This window comes from Amblyomma mixtum, chromosome 9, assembly GCF_055824585.1.
Source record: "Amblyomma mixtum isolate Tamu chromosome 9, ASM5582458v1, whole genome shotgun sequence".
Classification (NCBI taxonomy): domain Eukaryota; kingdom Metazoa; phylum Arthropoda; class Arachnida; order Ixodida; family Ixodidae; genus Amblyomma; species Amblyomma mixtum.
In genome coordinates, this window is record NC_143020.1 from 36,931,592 (window position 1) to 36,950,046 (window position 18,455).

At 44.1% G+C, this 18,455-nt stretch overlaps 1 pseudogene; it reads left to right on the top strand.

The window, feature by feature from the left end:
• Positions 1 to 10,851: 10,851 nt before the first annotated feature.
• LOC149328753 (uncharacterized) lies at positions 10,852 to 18,191 on the top strand (annotated as a pseudogene).
• The last annotated feature ends 264 nt before the right edge of the window (positions 18,192 to 18,455 follow it).

The following is an 18,455-nucleotide window of genomic DNA, read 5'->3' on the forward strand; positions in this document are numbered from 1 at the left end:
CATTTAAGGGATTTACTGCTTACAGAGGGACACAAATATTGGCAGTCCACCCTTTTTCTCTCTCTGCTGCAACTGGATTACGTCACAGGAGGCATGCGTCCGTGCCACCCTTTGTTTTGTTTCCACGCATATAAGCCTTGAATTTTCTCAATAGATACAGGGCGGTTATTTTGAAAATCCAGTGTTCGAAATATATCTGAAGCCTGCTTCTCACCATCATCTTCATCATCATCATGAGAAGCAGGCTTCAGATATATTCTGATATATATATTTAGATATATTTAGATATATTTATTTAAATATATTTTTTAAGCCTGCTTCTACGCCACTGATTTTTTTTTTAATTTCTACCATTCTCGATGCTTTTGCTCATGGCATATTTCAGGCGCCCACTGAAGAGTTGGACGCGAATTGTAGTCTCCAATCGCTGAAAAATATTATTCAGGAGAGCACTTGCATCAAAACACCCCGAAACGCTTTGAAATATCACTCTGAATCCCATCCCCAAAATAGCTGCATGGGACGGCGGCCTAGCGCCTGCGCCGAGCTGCTGTAGCGGTTACAGCAGAAAAAGCTAGCATAGACTAAGCACATTGGTCATATTTGAAAAGTTGGAAGGTACGTACTTGCGCACGCATTACAGGGGCAAATGAATAAAACAAATGACATACTAAAAGATACCAATGGAGTAAATTTATTTATATCGCGCCAGCAGTGAGAAACTGCATTTTTCGGCCGTATCATCCAATAAATGAAGAATGCCCAACGCTGTTCCAATTATCAGGTGCTGGTATTCTGCAATTTGCGGACAATCTACCGGGATCGACTATCCAGCATTTTTTTCGTCGGAATTAAAATGTGTTCACTATAGACCTGTTGCTGACTAATACGATGATGGAACAAATAAATATAATAACAAGGTTTCCCGGCTCTCACCACTAAGCTTAATAACACATTACGAAATTCAATACATTGGATCAACTGGACAGGTAAGGATAAAAGGTAAGGTCAGTCAGGATAGTGCATATTGTGCTGGGGAGATTTTACATTTATAGGAGTCAAATTCGGTTGCTGGTAAAGAAAATAGGGCTTTATTACTCGGGACGCCGTTTTAGCACGCTCGCCGCGCACGCCCCACACACACAATGATTGTAAAGAATGTATATAATTAGTCTAAACGCACTCATTTATAGTGTGGTGTTATTTAAGGATTGTTATTTTTTTCTTACGCAATTTTTTGGTAGGAGGGGGCTTGCGAGGATAGGAAGCAAGAAAACGAGAGGAAGATGATTACAGATAGAAATCTCAGGAGGGTAAAGGGACCATGAGACAATGCTCCCCCGATGTGATTCGGAAGGTACCCTTTATTCACACTGGTGTTAAAGTAATGAAGAATGAAAGTGGAATCCATGACTTTCGATCGCATTGAAAGGCCAGTCAGAGAAGCACCCTGAGGCAGCTCTTCTGGCAGAATGTTTTTATGGGGATAATGCCCCACTGCACGCCAGATATTACGGCTGTTTGAAACTGAACATTACATTTAAAAAATTGCGAACTACAAAGTGATGCGCTTTGCACAGATGGCTGACAGACTTAACATGCTTGTGTACCTGGACATTTTTTCCAAGCATGGAAGCATCGTTCCATATAAAAACAGTAGCATCGGGTAAAAGAACGGGGAAATTCATCTTTTCGGGAACACGAGACAGTATTTACGACCTTCGCAGGTAACCCGCCGGCAAGCAACTTTTATTACCCCAACCTTCGTTTTTACTCAGCATAAAAAGAAACAACAAACATATACGTTGCTGTGCAGTGGAAACGCGAAAAGCCACCATGAAGACTAAGCATGCGTTCTCATAACCTCAGGCGATCTGATGCTGCTGGTTTTCATGTGCTCATGGTTTTCCGCCGAAAAATATTCATTTTTCGGCGGAAAGTACGAAAAATGAATATTTTTCGGCCTATGAAATCGAAGCCAACTGCACCGTTGAGCTCAACGAGGGATTGCTTCAGAGACGATTGGGCGGAACAGTTTGGTGTGCTTGACGAGAATGAGGGCTACAATGTTCAATTTTTTTTTGTTCTGTGAATCCTTCTCTAGGATTGGAGCACATGACTGGTGCCAAAATGTTAGAAAAGAGGTGACAGGGCTAATAGTTCTTGACGGTCTACCACTGGAACCGGGTGGTAAAATACAGGTTTTCCATACAGGTTTCTTTCTGGTGGCGTTTTCAGTAATAGCGAAAGTTGAATAACGTGATGGGCTTACTAAATATTTTTAGGTTGTGCGGCATAAGGAGATTATTTTGCGGGTGGCGAAACGAAAAATGTACTCGGAGAAAATACAACATATTGATTACAAGTTTTGCCGGGATGTCTCAACTACTTTTTTCAGTGGAAATAAAAGCCATTGATTACGCTTAAATTAGCTATTGTCAGCCCACACGATCCTTACCACAATAATTTCTTCGAATGCATCCCAATCTGCGAATATATCCTTGCAAAGTAGAGGAAAACGTTTGGAAATTTTGTTTGGTAACAATGTACTGTCGCAGTAATAAATCTCGGGCTACCTGATGACTAGGAAATAAAAGGTTTCTGTGCTCCTTTTCTTCGTAAGAGGTCTTACTGGTGAGTCGTGTATTTACCATAGTGAACCTGACCATTATCTGGATCCACTACACCAGGAATAGCTTTATACAGGGTGTTTACCCTAAGATGTTGTCCAACATTTATAATTAGTTCCATTAAATTAGGAGAAAGCTTTCTTCAGCATAGAATTGCTAGCAGGTTGGCGCGTCGCAGCCCACCTAAGACGTGATAAAAGGTGCGCTGGATAACTAATATCTTCTCGAACATTTCAACTACTACTCCGTCTCCATCTTTAATGAGAGGTGTGCAGTGAGCCGTAGGAGTGTCCATGTCAGTTCTTAGAATTTTCGAGGACGCAGTTACCCGCGGCCTTGTGGGCGGAAAAATTTCGGCTACATCGCGTCGAGCCTCAGTGCGCTTTTGAGACGCTCAGGCAAAGCAGCCTGTACAGATAACTTAAGTCAATGAAATTACCAAAATTTCTTGGGGCACAGCGCCTGAGGTAAATAAGATTTAATCTATAACACTTACGGTGGGCTACATGCCTCTTCTGAATGCAATAACTTACGTTAACAGTTAGACAATTTTAGTACTGAATATAGTGAAACAAGAAACTAATAAGCATGTATTAGCTGCATTGTGATGCGTTCTGTCGCAGACAATGCTAGAGCGTAAAAAGCGATTTCGGTTGAAAAGCGCCTGTTTTTATAACACTTGCAGAACTTCTTAGATGAAACATGCCACGTAGATAGCTATATATGCAAGGAAGAGTGGAAATGATTTTTGTAAGTGCTGATTTGCATACATGTCTGCCAGCTTATTGTAAAAAAAAGTCCGCACACTGTGTGTTCACGATGTATAAAAAGGGCCTTGCAAATATTGAAATCTTGGCCTTGAAATAGTGAAATCTTTAGTGGGACTGGCCTGCTTGGCCATGCAAATATCAGCGTGCAGCCCAAAAATACACGGATGAATTCCAGACACATTTTTTTTTCCTTTAATGTATACCGATGCGTCATTGTAATCTAGAAGCACATGCCATGGTGTCTCAATGCCTTGGCCATTCTGGTGCTCCATTCTGGTGCCAATCTCGTGGCCATTCTGCTCGGACCACCTCTTCCAAAATAACTATGGCCACAAAAGAATCCATTACATCAAATAATATCTTGCAGACCGCCAAGGCTATGTACGCATACAAGATGCGGAAAAGAGACCATACACCACCGGCTCGAGGGGAACACCTCAAGGTGTGGTCCTGTCTCCCCTCCTCGAGTATCTGATCTCGCTTCGGCGAGCGCGGCTTCGGCCGCTTATCTGATTTTTTCAGCAGCGTCCGCTCCGGCGGACGCAGTTGTTGCTGCGACGCGCGTCTTTTCTTGCCTTTTTCTCTTTCCTCTGATCTCTTACCTCTCCTCTATCTGCACGTTGGCAGCGGTGGTGGCTTGGCTAGAGCCAGTAGCAGGCCCGTGCAATTTCCTTTTCATCCTTCTCCCAGTCACAACAACAACAACAACAATTGTGCAATGCTTCATCTTCCCTCCAAACTCTCTTCTCTGCAAGGGATACATCACACTCTTTATGCGGATGATATTACAATCTGGGCTACGGAAGCTAACCTGGGCAACATTGAATCCTGCCTGCAAGCAGCGGCGACCCTAGTCCACGACTACGCGGCCTACTGTGGACTGCAGTGCGCCCCAGCCAAATCGGAATTTGAGCACGTACGTTCCTCTCCCGACACACAACTCTGCTTAGCACCACTCTTTCCTCAGGACCCTTCCGGGAGGCCCAGGAGATCCGTGTTCTTGGCCTCTTCATACAAAAACCAACGCAGGGCCGACACCGCCCTAGCCAAACTTCGCACCGTGGGAGACAGGTGGGCCGGATGGCCCGCCGGGTCTCCAAAAAGCGGGACGAATTACGAAGCAAGAATGAACTGCTGCTTGCCCGCGCTTTCGTAACGAGTAGAATCCTCTACTCAACCCCTTACTTGCACCTGCGCAAACACGATGATGACGAACTCGAGGTCATCCACTGGAAAGTCATCAAGCGGGCTCTCGACCTCCCAGTCGCCACGTCCAACCAGAAAATTCTGGCCATGGGCGAGGTGAAAACTTTCCTGCAGCTTCGAGAAGCCCACTTAGTCAACCAATACACGCGCCTTGCTCAGACCACGTCTGGTCGCCGCCTCTTGGACTGGCTACACATCAACCACGATTACGATATCAAGGAAAGGAACAGAGTGGCAGAACCATGGAGAAAAACCATGTGAGTCGTCGCCAGGGGCGCGCGGAAGCGTTGGCGCGATACTATGGTAACCAACAACACGTGTATTACGTGGACGTGGCCGGCCCACACCACAGGGGGGCGGTACACGGCCACAGTCGTACACAACATAGACACAGTTAACGGGCTCACTTTCAAAGCCTACCGCCCAACACACAGGGAGGAGTTTGCCATGGCTCTGGCTCTCACTAATCCCCAGCCGAAACAAATAATCACCGGCTCGCGAGGGGCCTGTCAGAACTATGAGCTGGGGTGGGGTCCCCGGTTGCCTGGCGCATACAGCAATACAGCTTCCGATGAGATGAACGAACTAGACGTAAACTGGTTTAGGCCCCGGTCACCAGGGACTCTAGTAAAACGAACAGGATGATCAGGACGCCCGCGCACTCTCTTCGCGAGCATTCTCCCTGTCCTTGGAAGCCTACTCCGAATCAGACAATCTGGCCCTGAGATTCAAACACATCGTCGATTACTACAAGGAGGAGCATCGGTGCTACCCGGCCCTTTGTAAGGGACTGGACCGCGCTGACGAGCTCCTCCTCAGCAAAATTCGACATGGTTTGGGCGTGTCCATAAAACCCATCTATCCCCACCAACCCCAACCTCACCAGAGAGGACTGGGAGGCAGCTCTGGGTTGAACTGACGCGGGTGGCGTTGCTTGCAAATGGGCCGCCGGAATAGGAGTGCCACCTAGTATCGTGAGGAAAAAGGGCCAGGAAGACCTTACCGCTTTCACCACTCTGTAAAAAAATTAGTAGAAGATAAATTGTTTTCAGCACCAGCACGACACCAAAATGTGCGCGCCATTGTCTTTTCTAGTATGGGGCTTTGGAATGATTCCGTAATAAAGAACTTTTCTACAGAATCAGTAGCAATAACGTCACTTTGGGCGCAAAGCTCCTACTCTGCGGCCGCTGCTCTTGTGTCTTGGGCGGCAGTGTCATCGTCAGTCTGATCACGCAAATATGTCATAGAGGGCGCTTTTTAATTATTATTGATCAACATTAATGTGGCTCACTTAATTTTATGACCAAACAAACTCGTCTCCGAAAGCTTTGGAAAACAATGTTCAATAACTGCGTGTTGCGCTCTTACTTGATACAATGCACCTGAAAATGGAGGCTGCACTGCGGTTACTAGACGCAACAGGACTGCCTTTATTTCTTCGCAGGGAAGGCTAAATAACTCGAAGTATTGTCTCCAGCCCTACCAACGTTCCTTTCGCCTCGTATACTTGTTCCTGAGAATTTACTTCGTGAGTGAATTCAGCAGTAAACCTCCATGTATTTGCGAAAAGGTGGCCTGTAAGTCTTCCTCTTTGTTGCATAAAATTTACTTCTTCTTGCCAGAATTTCTGGTATGCCACTTGTGCCAAAATACTTCTACGATAGCGCTCAAAATCTGTCATTATATATGAAAACCCAAAGTTATATGAGCGCAGTGCCTATATCATGGGCAGTATCCGGTTGTATACGCCGAAAAACGAGTCCGCTATGTATTTCATTTTTTGATACTTTTAGTTACCGTGAAAGAGTGAACACTGAAGAAAAATAAAGAATGACCCTGAGCAGAAAACGACCTTCAACTCGTTGACACTACGAGGTCACGTGATGTACAGGTGCTCCGCTTTGATAGTATATAAAGGGGTCTGCTGGATGATTTTCAGTTAAGCAGGTTGCCTCTGTTGAAGTTAGCAGAAAAAAGCGAGGTGAGTGCCTTTATTTCCAAACATGCTCCTTGAAAAGCTAGAAGTTGCATAATTCTCTGCTACGGTGGTTTTTCAGTAAATTATTGCCTAACTTCAAGGGAGGAAATCAAATACTTTTCTAGGTGTCCTCATTCTCATTCTTCATCCTACGCCTTTCTACATTTTTGAAACTTAAACCTATTAATGAACAAGTCGAATAAAACGCACTTTTTTAAGAAATTAAGCTGGGCGATTCACTATTCACGAAAGCGCTTGTTGAAAACTTAAGTACCTTGCTTTTGCATTAAAAATCTGTATAATACTGCATGTCCTGTGTCACCGTAGAGATAGAAGCGCATTCTGTGTCAAAATCATTTAGGTAGTACTGCCTGGTTCTCTCTTGAGGCGGCCGAGCTCTCCCTCTCTCCAGAGGAGAAAACTACAGTAACCACCTTATAACCCTCCTAAAAACAGAGTTATGGCAGCAATGGACCACATCTAGTATACAGGGTGTTTCACCTAAGACTTTCTGCAATTTTTAAAAATAAGCTATTTGAATTAGATGCGCGCTTTTTCTGGCATAGCATTGTCAGTGGTGTAATACATCATAATTCAACTAAGATGTGCTAACTAGCAGGCTTGTTAACCAATATTTAATGGTTAACTATTAAACTATTACCGTTGGGCTTCTTCATTATTGAGAGGCATGCAGCCCACCGTAAGTAATGTCCATATCCGTTTTTAGAATTTCGAGAACGCGATTATCCTCGGCGCTTTAGCCCAACAAATTTCGCCTACATCGCGCCAAAATACATGCGGTTTGAGAAGCTTGCAGGCAAAGCAACCTCTCCAGTGAACCTAACTCGTCGAAATAGCCAAAATTTGTTGGGCCACAGCGCCGAGGATAATCGCGTTCTCGAAATTCCAAAAACGGATATGGACATTGCTTACGGTGGGCTACATGCCTCTCAATAATTAAGGAGCCCAACAGTAATAGTTTAAAAGTTAACTATTAAATATTGGTTAACAAGCCTGCTAGTTAGCACGGCTTAGCTGCATTATGATGTACTACACCACTGACAATGCTATGCCAGAAAAAGCGCGCATCTAATTCAAATAGCTTATTTTTAAAAACTGCAGAAAGTCTTAGGTAAAACACCCTGCATAGGTTGCTAGTGCAGGCAATACGGCAGAAAGAAAAAATTGCATTCTTTTTTGTTTTGAAAACCTCGTTCGGTATTTCAATCCGATTTAGTCCTGTGCTTTATACCTGCATGTTTAGAGGTAGATGTAATCCAACTGCTGAAGGAGAAATTAATTTAAAGCCAAGTGGCGGTTACATTGCGTCAGAGGAACATGCGTGTAGAACCTGACATTATTGACTATGGCGGCTGCGCAGTGAGGCCTTTGGTGTAGGCCGGAAGTAGGCTTCTCTTGCATGAAATGTTTAGAAATTGCGTGTAGGACCCTACCATATGTAGATGAAAAGATACCTTGTGTCATGGCTCTTTTTCGTTAAAGCAGCCTACGCAGAAAAAAAGCCACATCACAAAACTGGCTTTCAACAAAATCTCTGAAAAAAGACCTTTCAGTACACCCCATACATTCATCATCATCGGCGGTATCATCGGAATACACAGCTTTGAGCATCACGAGAGGCTTGAGCACTCATGGAAACGTTTAGTGGCGTGCCGATTGAGTGCCCTTTGTTGTCAAGCGAAAAAGCCAGGGAAATAATTTTCTTCCGCAGGTACTGGAAATGTATAAAGCCCAGTCGCGTCCGCGATGTCATAGTAGGGCCTTAATTTGTCCTGCTTACAAAAGGCGGGCCAGTAAAAAAGTTCCATGGGGTTAAGTTCCTTGGGATTTCTTCTCAAGATTATTTGAAGCGCACCTGCAAGGCATTCGACTCAGTCTTAAAATATTTTTCAATCGAACTTCAACTTATTCTGTTTGAAGAATACAGAGCATCGCGTTTTTCTATGGGGATAACAATGCAATGAAGCAAGTTCTGAGTGAAACTGGAACCCGTCTTAATTGTTCACATATTGCAGCTGAACGCGTAAACAACGAATAGAAGCAAGCAAACATGCCTCTGCCTTCTTAACCTTCAAGCGTGTTCTTAGAACTTCTGGCAGTGTATAGAGAGCCGGGCCCATCTGGTGAAAATACGGGTATTCTTGGAGCTGGCTGTAATGGTTCCCTGGTGAAGGAAGACGTCTCGGCTCAATTTTAGTGACTATTTTAAGCAGAACCTCCACAGCCCCTCACAGGTCAAGGAGCTCGGCTTACCCGTAAGGCACGGGTTCGGTTCCAGCCGCGAGGGCCAGATTTTCATGGAGGCAAATGCTAAGGGTCCTTGTACTCTGCGATGTCCAAGGCCGTTAAAGACGCCCAGGTGGTAGAAATTGTCCGAAGCGCTCGACTACAGCGTCCATCTGAACCGGAGACTCTTTGAGATCCTAAAACCCGTAAACCAGTCAGTATAATAAGACTACAGCACCACAAACAATAGCGTAGGCCAGTATTCTCCCGGGCGCTGTTTTGGCATATTCAACTAATGCAGCCCGTACAGTTACCAATGTCAGGGCCACCCTCCCACGTCGAGCTTCTAAAATATTATATTCAAATCGTCAGCTTGGCATGAGTACTGTGAAGTTATAAATTAGAGCTGTTTTTAGGTGTTAAATATGGAAGCTCGAGCAAGATTTGTTTTCAGCTCATATCTATCCTTGGATGTGTTCAACCTTTTATGTCGCAAATTAGAATGCTTCGTGGCTTATAACCTTGTTTAGGATGCTTTCAATGCCATGTTTTCTGCTGTATTTCCTCACTAAATGGTCACACGTTAGGCAAGTCCTGTATGGGGTTTATGCTCCAAAATACCGCCTTTATATATTTTTTACGAACACTTTTATTTGTTATCCCTTCTAGGTAAGACCATGTAACCATAAAACGGACGCTTCAGGAGTTGGCACGACATTGTCGTGAAAAAAACAGCGAACTTGAACAATCACTGAAGAAAGGCACACTGACGGGCGCTGTTTTGGAAGACACACAGCGCCCGTCAGTGTGTCTTCCTTTAGTCCTCGTCCAAGTTCGCGCTATTCTTGAGGCCCATGTAACAGTAACAGTTCCAGTCACCGTGGTCTATAAGTAGGGTTTGAAGCCTTCTGTCTGTACAGGCAGTAGTTGGCGAATAAGCCTTTTTCTGTACGTTTCTCTTACGCCCTAAGGCGATCAGCTGTCACAAGCGAAAATTTCCTTTGCTTTGCTAGATCAGGGAGCGAAACACCGAGATCGTAGTTTGAATCACTACAGATAGAATGCACTACAGCTGAGCTCAACATAACAATGCAACGGCACTACTTCCTCAGGGTTAACTCGTGCCAGTACCGCTGACGCATTGTGATCACGTTGGAGTCAACTGCCGTGCGCCTGCCGGCATCATGGGATGGCACAAATAAGGCGCAATTTCATTCACCGCGATGTGGCCGCCAAAGGAGGAGCATTTTGTAGTGTTTGAAAAGGCTGTTATTACTATACTTCACGGTACGGGTCGGTTAACTTAAACAGATTGAGCCGCCGCGGTGGCTCTGTGGTTATGGCGCTCGTCTGCTAACCCAGAACGGACGCAGGTTCGATCCCAGCCGCAGCAAGTGAATTTCGATTGAGGCGAAATTATATAGTGAGTGTGCTGTGCGCGCACGATAAAGAACCCCAGATGGTCGAAATTTCCAGAGCCCTTCACTACAGCGTCTCTCATAGCCTGAGGCGCTTCGGGACGTTAAACCCCACAAGCAAACGAACAAGCAAACTAAGAAACGAAATCAAACAGATTGATAACAGCCTAGTAGCGCTCATCAGGGAGGGGCAGCGGTCCGAGAGTGCTATAAAACGCTTCGAAGAAAGCAAATGCAGGAATAAAACACAAAGTAGCTCTGCCTCAAAATACGCCGGATATGCATGCAGAGTCACAAGCGTGGGCGGTGGATTTCGTACCATTGCTGATGTCGCTGACTGACGAGCCACCGCATAGTTTGCAGCTAGTTGCCGTTTACAAGTAGCTGTTTTTACAGAGTAAATCAGCAATAATAATAAAGCCTAGATTGATGATTGAAAGTTGTATATGGCGGGGAGAATCTTGTCTCAAGAAAAATGAACAGCCTTTTTCATCGACACGAACGTTACACGAAAGGCAGAGTGTATGGATGGTAATAAATGTACTTTTCTTGCAGTTACATTGCAGACAGGTTCCTGGTGTGGACAAAGCCAATATAAAATGACTCGTCTGCCTGAGTTCGTCGCCTTTCTATTCCTGTGTGCAGTCGCACTTGGTGACCAGTACACCAAGGATTTTTACGATGTAAGAAGCACATGCTTTTTTAATTTTACACAGTCGCCTGTTCGGCGTGCTGTTTTACAATGTCTATATCGATTGGTTGATGGTCCGGGCTAAGGTAAATATAATTGTTAATATTTTTATGTTGAGAATTCGTCACAAGCGCACACATACATGGTACGTTCAACAAAGGTGAATTTACGCTGGAGTTAATAGCGCCGGGTACCCCTTATTGCCATTTGTCGTGTTTTTTTAAGCTATCACAAACACTACAACTTAGCTCCAAAAATTTTAATGATCCAGATTTTTCAATTGGGGCTAAATTTATCGCCAGAATTATGCGAATGGAGCTCAGAAAAGCCAAAATGGTCTGCGTTAATTTTTATTTACTTTATAAATTATTAAAAAAACGGTGAAATAAAACGAAAGAAAGGGACAAGCGACGATTCGCTCTGTTCCAGCTACAAGGTTATTTTTCGTGCAAGGAATGAAGAATTCTTCTTCTAGCTACCTCTTGAGATGATGCTGTAGTGATGACAGCAATGCAGGTTATTATAGCAAACTCTAAATTCAAGCGCCGCTGCTGCTCGATGAAGGTGCAAAAAAGCCAGGCGCAAAGGTTGACTGTGCGGACATACAGGTCGCAGCATAAAGCAGCATTAACTCGGCATTGAACCCGCATGTACGGTCTCCTTAAGGCAGGCATCTTTCGCACCTATGCACTTCTGTGCCCGACTTCTTATACATTGGCCCTGTACGTGCAAGCCACGAGTCGAAGTGCAGATATAGATAGAACACTTGCTCTGTACTAAATACGAACAGTGTGGCCTTATGACTCACTCACAGGTGTGGCCATCGTTGTATAATAAGAAAACGTTTTCCTCTTGCTATGAGTGCTTTCAGCTGTTGCAGCACTTTATTTGCAATAGAGCATTGCTCTCCACCATAACTACTCTGATCGTTTTCTCATAACGTAGAAGTTTTTGTACTTATTTCTCAGGTCTTCTGTTTACGGTTCTTTGTGGCCCTGTGAGAGAAGCACACATGTTTAACGTATCATCTGCTGTTTCCCAAGTGTTTAGACTGTATAGCAAAAAAACCATTTTAACCCTGTCTTTGGGCAATGACACTCTCACAAACATAATGACCAAGAAGCCCATCCGAGAGGTAAAGGGTCTTGATTGATGAGGAGTAAATGAAACCAACGCTGCTTAGTTAACAGATTTTCTTCCTGCACCGGTAGAGAGTAATGGTTTAAATATTGCCATAATTTAAGCCGGAACACTGTTCATAAGCAGGAAAATGAGGGCAGCAGGGCAATGACACGTCTAAGACTCTATTTAGGCACACAGCAAATCATTTTGTGCTGTTCGTACATTTTCCTGCTGGCCCAAACTCTGGATGCCCTTAAAAGTTCGCCTTTTACTACGCAGGAGTCCCAGTTCAGACCAGTTTTGACGTATGAATGCTACCGCACTGGAGTCACCCTTGAACCCGAGGGCACGGTGAACTTTACGGTTCTTTGGGACGGCACGGATCCCAATAGCGACAAAGCGAGCGCCAAGACATGGTACGCACCAAACGGAACAGTGAATCAATATGCCACGTAAGTGTGTTTTCGAACTCTGGAGACGCCTTCTCGTACTACTGCTCTCACTGTGGGTGAATATCAGATACACCTTTCTCGGTTCATTGAAACTTTTTGAGGGCTCTGAATACCGAACAGATTAGCCACTAATCGGAATCCAGATGTTCCTGCATACATATGTTAGGCGAAGAAACGGCTTAACCTGAACAATATATATCCCCGCACGAAGAGAAAATTCTAAAATATATATTTGCGATCGAGGCTCACTATACTTCCTATAGTTGCTTTCTATGAATGTGTTCCGCAAGGATAGGTCTACTTATTATACCTCAATCACCTAAGCACTGCAGAATGATTCTCTTGTTAGACCTGTTTTGTGGTGCTTATACAGGCCCGCAATGTTTCTATCCTTAAGCGTGCACAGTTGTTTCAAGCATCCAGGCATGACAATTGTTATCCTAGAATCGGCATCGACCTAGGTTATTAGAATGATGAGGTGAAATGTTCAGGTTCTGTTTTCGTAGAATTAGCCCACAAAGGCTGGGAACTCGCCAGAGAAGGGGCATTACGGTTGCTCTAATGCGAACTGAAAATGTCCAAAGTTGGAAACGTTGCTTTAAGTTGCTTTTTAATTCTTTTTTGCAGAGGCTTATTTGTTTTTGAATACGACGAGGAAACATCTTCAATCCAAATAAGATCACCCGGTATGTAAATGCAGTTCCATTCCGAGCTTGTGTGCGCTGTTTTTTGTAGAAAGTTATCTCGGAGTGATGTTCAGAGACAAAATTAATGTTGATAGCTACAAACTTCTTTTACCAAAAATATCTTAAAAAGGTGACAGTAATGTGTCAGGATTTGCGATTTTGGGGTGCGTTTCGAAGGGCGATTGATCTATTACGTTATTACGTAAGATGTCCCCAGAACGGATTCCAGAAAAGTGTCCGCCAAATTTTGTAGATATGATCTCTATAAACACTGGTGGGTGATGTAGTAAGCATTTATGAGCTGAGCGCAACAAAGCTAAATGCTGACTCTAAATATCTTAGGTGAATTGGCATAATATTCCTCCGACTCTCCGTGATTATCACCAAATCCGCCAAGCACTATTTCCCGTTCTCTCCGAGCGAGCCCACTAGATAAGGAAAGCGCGCGTCATAGTATCGCATACGTGCCAAACGAGCAGGAGAGGACACACCCTTTATCACTGGTGAAGAAAACAACACTAAACTGCATGATAAAACAAAGCTAGCAGTGTTACGGCCTAGCCATCGAGGGCACAATTTAGGGGTACTCCTAACTACCCTCGAGTTCTCTTTGCTGCAACAAAGCAGCTATAGCGGTGGTTCTACACGTTACACAGTTCTGTGTGCTAGCCACCATACAAGAGACAGCCCTGTTCACTGTGAAGGCCACACACGCGCGAGCTAATTGTGCAATGATCCCGAGGAGACTCCCTCAAAAAAACCGCTGTATACTCGCACGGTCGGACTAAACAGTAAGACGGTATACTCACTGAATGCTACACCAATGGCTGGGCTGCTGATGCCGTAGTCATTAACTCCGCGTACCATTACTCGGCCGTCGTTGAAAACGCTGTTTCCCAGTTCGAAAGGAGGCGCTCCTGCACGCCAGACTCCATGAATATTCCGGCTGGTTGTGTGCGCCACCTGAACAACAAGCTGCTCGTGCAAAGCTCCGACTCTGCACCTCCCCGCCGGTACCATTCGCGCAGCCGTTATTTAGCCGCCTTCGTCTTAACGCGTTTTTTCACCGCTATCTCCCAATTTATTACTGTGTCTGGCATAAACAGATGCATCGTACCCGGGTGCAATCTCGCACACCTCTCGATGGCAATGACGATGTCTCGTCAAACGCAAGCTTAATGCTTCAGTAGTGGGCCCGTCAATTAAAATAGTGAATATAGAATACAGTTTAATTATATAAGGTAGCTTTGTCACACGATTCAATAGACTACACGGCTCAGTAGTTATGGTGCTCGGCTGCTGACCCGAAAGACGCGGGTTCGATACCGGCCGCGGCGGCCGAATTTCTTTGGAGGAGAAATTCCAGAGGCCCGTGTACTGTGCGATGTCAGTGCACGTTAAAGAACCCCAGGTGGTCGAAATTTCCGGAGCCCTCCACTACGGCGTCTCTCATAGCCTGAGTCGCTTTGGGACGTTAAACCCCATAAACCAACCAACCAACGACCTGACTATTGCGGTATTCTATTTCAATAAATTTATACTTTCTACCTGCGCTGCGTAGCTCACAGTAGTTTATAGCTAGAAAAGAAAAAAAAATATATTCTCCTCCTCTAACTGAGTTGTTTAAACACGTCTTCCCAATCTTACACCGACGGACAAAAAGGAGGCTGAACGCATCGTCCCACCAGCGTGTATAGATATCGAGAAAATCATTGAACGATACAGTGATTGTATAAAAGTTAAGAACGTGATAATTATGAATTTTATTCGTTTTAACATGTTAACAGGTTGGGAAGGAACTGTGTGGACAAAAGAGTTCGCTTGTGATTGCGCCTGTTTGAATGCGATTGACCTGTGGTATATGTTTTACATTCCGCTTTTGAAATTCTAGCATTTGCTGTTGATGCGGCCGCTTTAAAAATATATTTCCACACATATGAATGTTTTGTAGTTGAACGAGTTTGCGGGTACTGACCACAGGGCTTTTCCCTTGGTGCCACCGACCAAATATTTCGTCTCTCGCCTCCAGAATACGAGCACGGTTGTCTGAAAAACGTACCACATCGGCGGCTTCCATGCACTCCTGCTGCATTCAATACATGCCATATCGGCACTGATGGTTTGGTTATATGCGCGGTAGCAGCAGCTGAGCAGACACGCGGGTTGGCACTTCATCCAGTCAATGCAGATATTTTACTCAGTGGCGTTTGGGGTCATATCGCATTTTTGTGTTGCACAACATAAAATCTATGATCGCGACGTATGGTTTTGGGAACTGCGCTATTAAAGATAGGTCGCTGATTGTGGCGTGCAATCCAATACCGCGATTCGGCGAGTGAATGGCGAAGCGAAACATTCCACTAGTCCTTAATTAGGTTTACGAGTTTCGGTAACCTTTCATTATGAAATCACAGAAAAAAATGGTAGAAATGCTCTATAACGTTTAAGGGGAAATTGTGTAGCACTTGAAAACAGCTTAAACTAAATGGGACGTTTTACACGGAAAGAAACAAGTGTCTCTATTCCTGATTGTCTGAGCAACCGCGAAGAATTTGTAGAATACGCAATCAACAATGGGAATAGAAAAGAATGAAATCTATATTGGCCAGAAGCGTAAAAAAAAAAATCTGGAGCTTATCAGCAACATAATGTTCATCATAATGGAATGTATGAAAAATTGGAGGGGTAATTTAAGCCCTGCCTTAAGGGTACGACGCGCTACCGTTAATTGGTTAATTCACATATATATGTGGAATTGGCCATTCTCATACGGGCCATGCCTCATACAGCGAATATATAAAGAATATGTGTAGCGAAGTATTGAGAGATTAAGTGACCACTACATTACTAATTTCAATTACTTCCCTTCATTTGCAGATGTTGAGGAGCATTTTATTGAGTAGATTAAGCCATACAATGGATTGGCATACTACCTGAACATAAGTAAGTACCAGCTATTGTATTAGCCTAGCACATAAGAAGTGCACACCCTCAGCAAAAGATCTTCAGGGCTCAAAAGGGCTTTCTTTTGAGCCATGTTCTTGACCAGAAAGGGCACACCACCAGGTACGAATATATAGATAAGGAAGACAATTGTGAGCATGTCATAGGATTTTTGATGCTTTGCTAATGCTCCAAAGACACACAAATTCAAACCTTAACGCTCTGAAGCTCTTGTTCTTCGCAAAAAATGTTAACTTAAGCTTCAAAGGAGAACTGAATTTAGCGGAAAGTTATTTACCCAATGATAACGTTTTACCTTAGCCATGGGTACGAAAGCTCTTAAAATCGTCAACTAATCAAACGCCAATTTATAACACTGCTTTTCGGGTGACAGGCAATATCACCATTCGTGAACTGGTTTTCGCCCTTGCGGGTAGGTCTCTTATTAATAATTCACTCCGCTTGGTGAAATCTCCCGCTTACTTCCGAGCAGCTCATGTCTCTGGCAAGGCAATGTGGCATGGTAAGCCAGTGGTTTCATGAGTCTGTGTTATAATGCAGTCTCATGAGTGAGTGATTTAATACAAAAGTGTGTGGTGTCACAGATGACGGTGTCAATTACGGCTTCTAGTTGGTACGAGACAGAAGCACGCTGTAAGTCGAGAGTTGTGCACGACAAACGTGGCTATTTGTCTCGTCGCCACCGCATGGTCAGGAAAGGGGTATGCTGAGAGGAGGTTGTGCCACTTCCCTGCGGCGCCAGCTGGAAATTTTGAACTAGCCGGCAGATGGGCGGCGAACATTATATCTAGTGGTACGTGGCAAAAATGGTACGTCACCAAGCATTTACCGTTTCAAAAAAATATAGTACCATTTTATGCGTATTATTTTTCAACTGAGAAGGAGCCTTGTGTTGGAAAATGAGATGAGCCTCACTACTTTGTATTTTGCAAAAGTGAATTAAGGTTAGGGGCAGCAGCATTTCCATCTCTGCGATACGTACAATGTAATCATCTCGCAAAAACCTCAGTTCATCGAAATTCTTCCGCGGCTATCCACCACGGCTCCTGTGATAATGCGTGTGTGCCATCGAGAAGTTAAACCTCACCTACCATGATCCCTAAATAAGCATTTTCAGGAATCCGCCAGATTCACTGAAAGAAAAAGCGATGTTAAGATTCATGATGAAGATTTCTCCTGCACCTGTGGATTGTTAGTCGGGCACAGGCACGTAGGTTTGAAATATGGCCAAAGACAATTCCATCAAAATCTATCTGTAAGCAAGTTTCTTCGGTTGAAATTCTTACTTTTGTCATTTAAACATAAACTTGGAATGAATTATTCGCCGTATCTTAGTCTACAGAACACCAAACAAACCCGATACTCGCACCCCCTTTCTCTGAAGCCGCACTATGCAAATACTGACTTATTTCAGCACAATTTCTTTCCGTAAACCATGAATGACTGGAACGGCTTACCAGCTTCGTGTGTACGGTCTCTTGACCTGATAAGTGACCATTGTTAGTTTGTTTTTGAGTTTGTTTTGTTAATTTCTTTTCTCTATTCTGTGTCATTCTGTGGTGCTTGTGTTCTGTTTGCACTTTGCTATTATTGCTCAATTTGTAATCTGTTTCTGTATCCACTCCTGTTTGGAGCCTCATGGCCTGCAGTATGTCATAAATAAATAAATAAACATGAAAAGGGAGTGATTTCAAGGAAACTCCCAAAAGGCCGCTCGTAAGCGGGAAAGGAAGTATAGCCCACATATCAGTAAATGCGATTCCACGTTCTCTTTCGCAGCCATCTCGAGCCAGAACGACCGCGTCGTCTACAAGCTGTACGACGTAGATCCCACCTGTGGAAACGCCGCAGCAGTGCTTCGTCAGCTGGACCCGCAGGGAGAAGTGGGATTCGTCTTCTCCAGGGACGTTCCTGAGCCGACCCAAAGCTGCGAGAAAGAATTGCTCTGCGCGCCGCAGTAGGGACGAGCTGCGCGGGCATCAGAGGAACTCTTTCTTTAGAAATATAATTTAAATGTTCCTCGACATGGCTTGTTGTGACTGCTTTTTTGCAAACTGAGTATAATATGAATAGAATACCTTTCGTGCTAACTCAAAAGCAATCAAGTAGTAATTCAACAATTTGAATTTGTGGTAGAAACGCAGAAAATAGATTTCGAATACATTGAAAACCATTTTGTTTAAGCATATGTACTTATAAATGTTAAGGGCAGCATTAGAGAAAAGTTGTGCATTTGTTAATGCAAATAATGGTTAGAAGAACATACTACTGTCGCAGAAATAATGGGA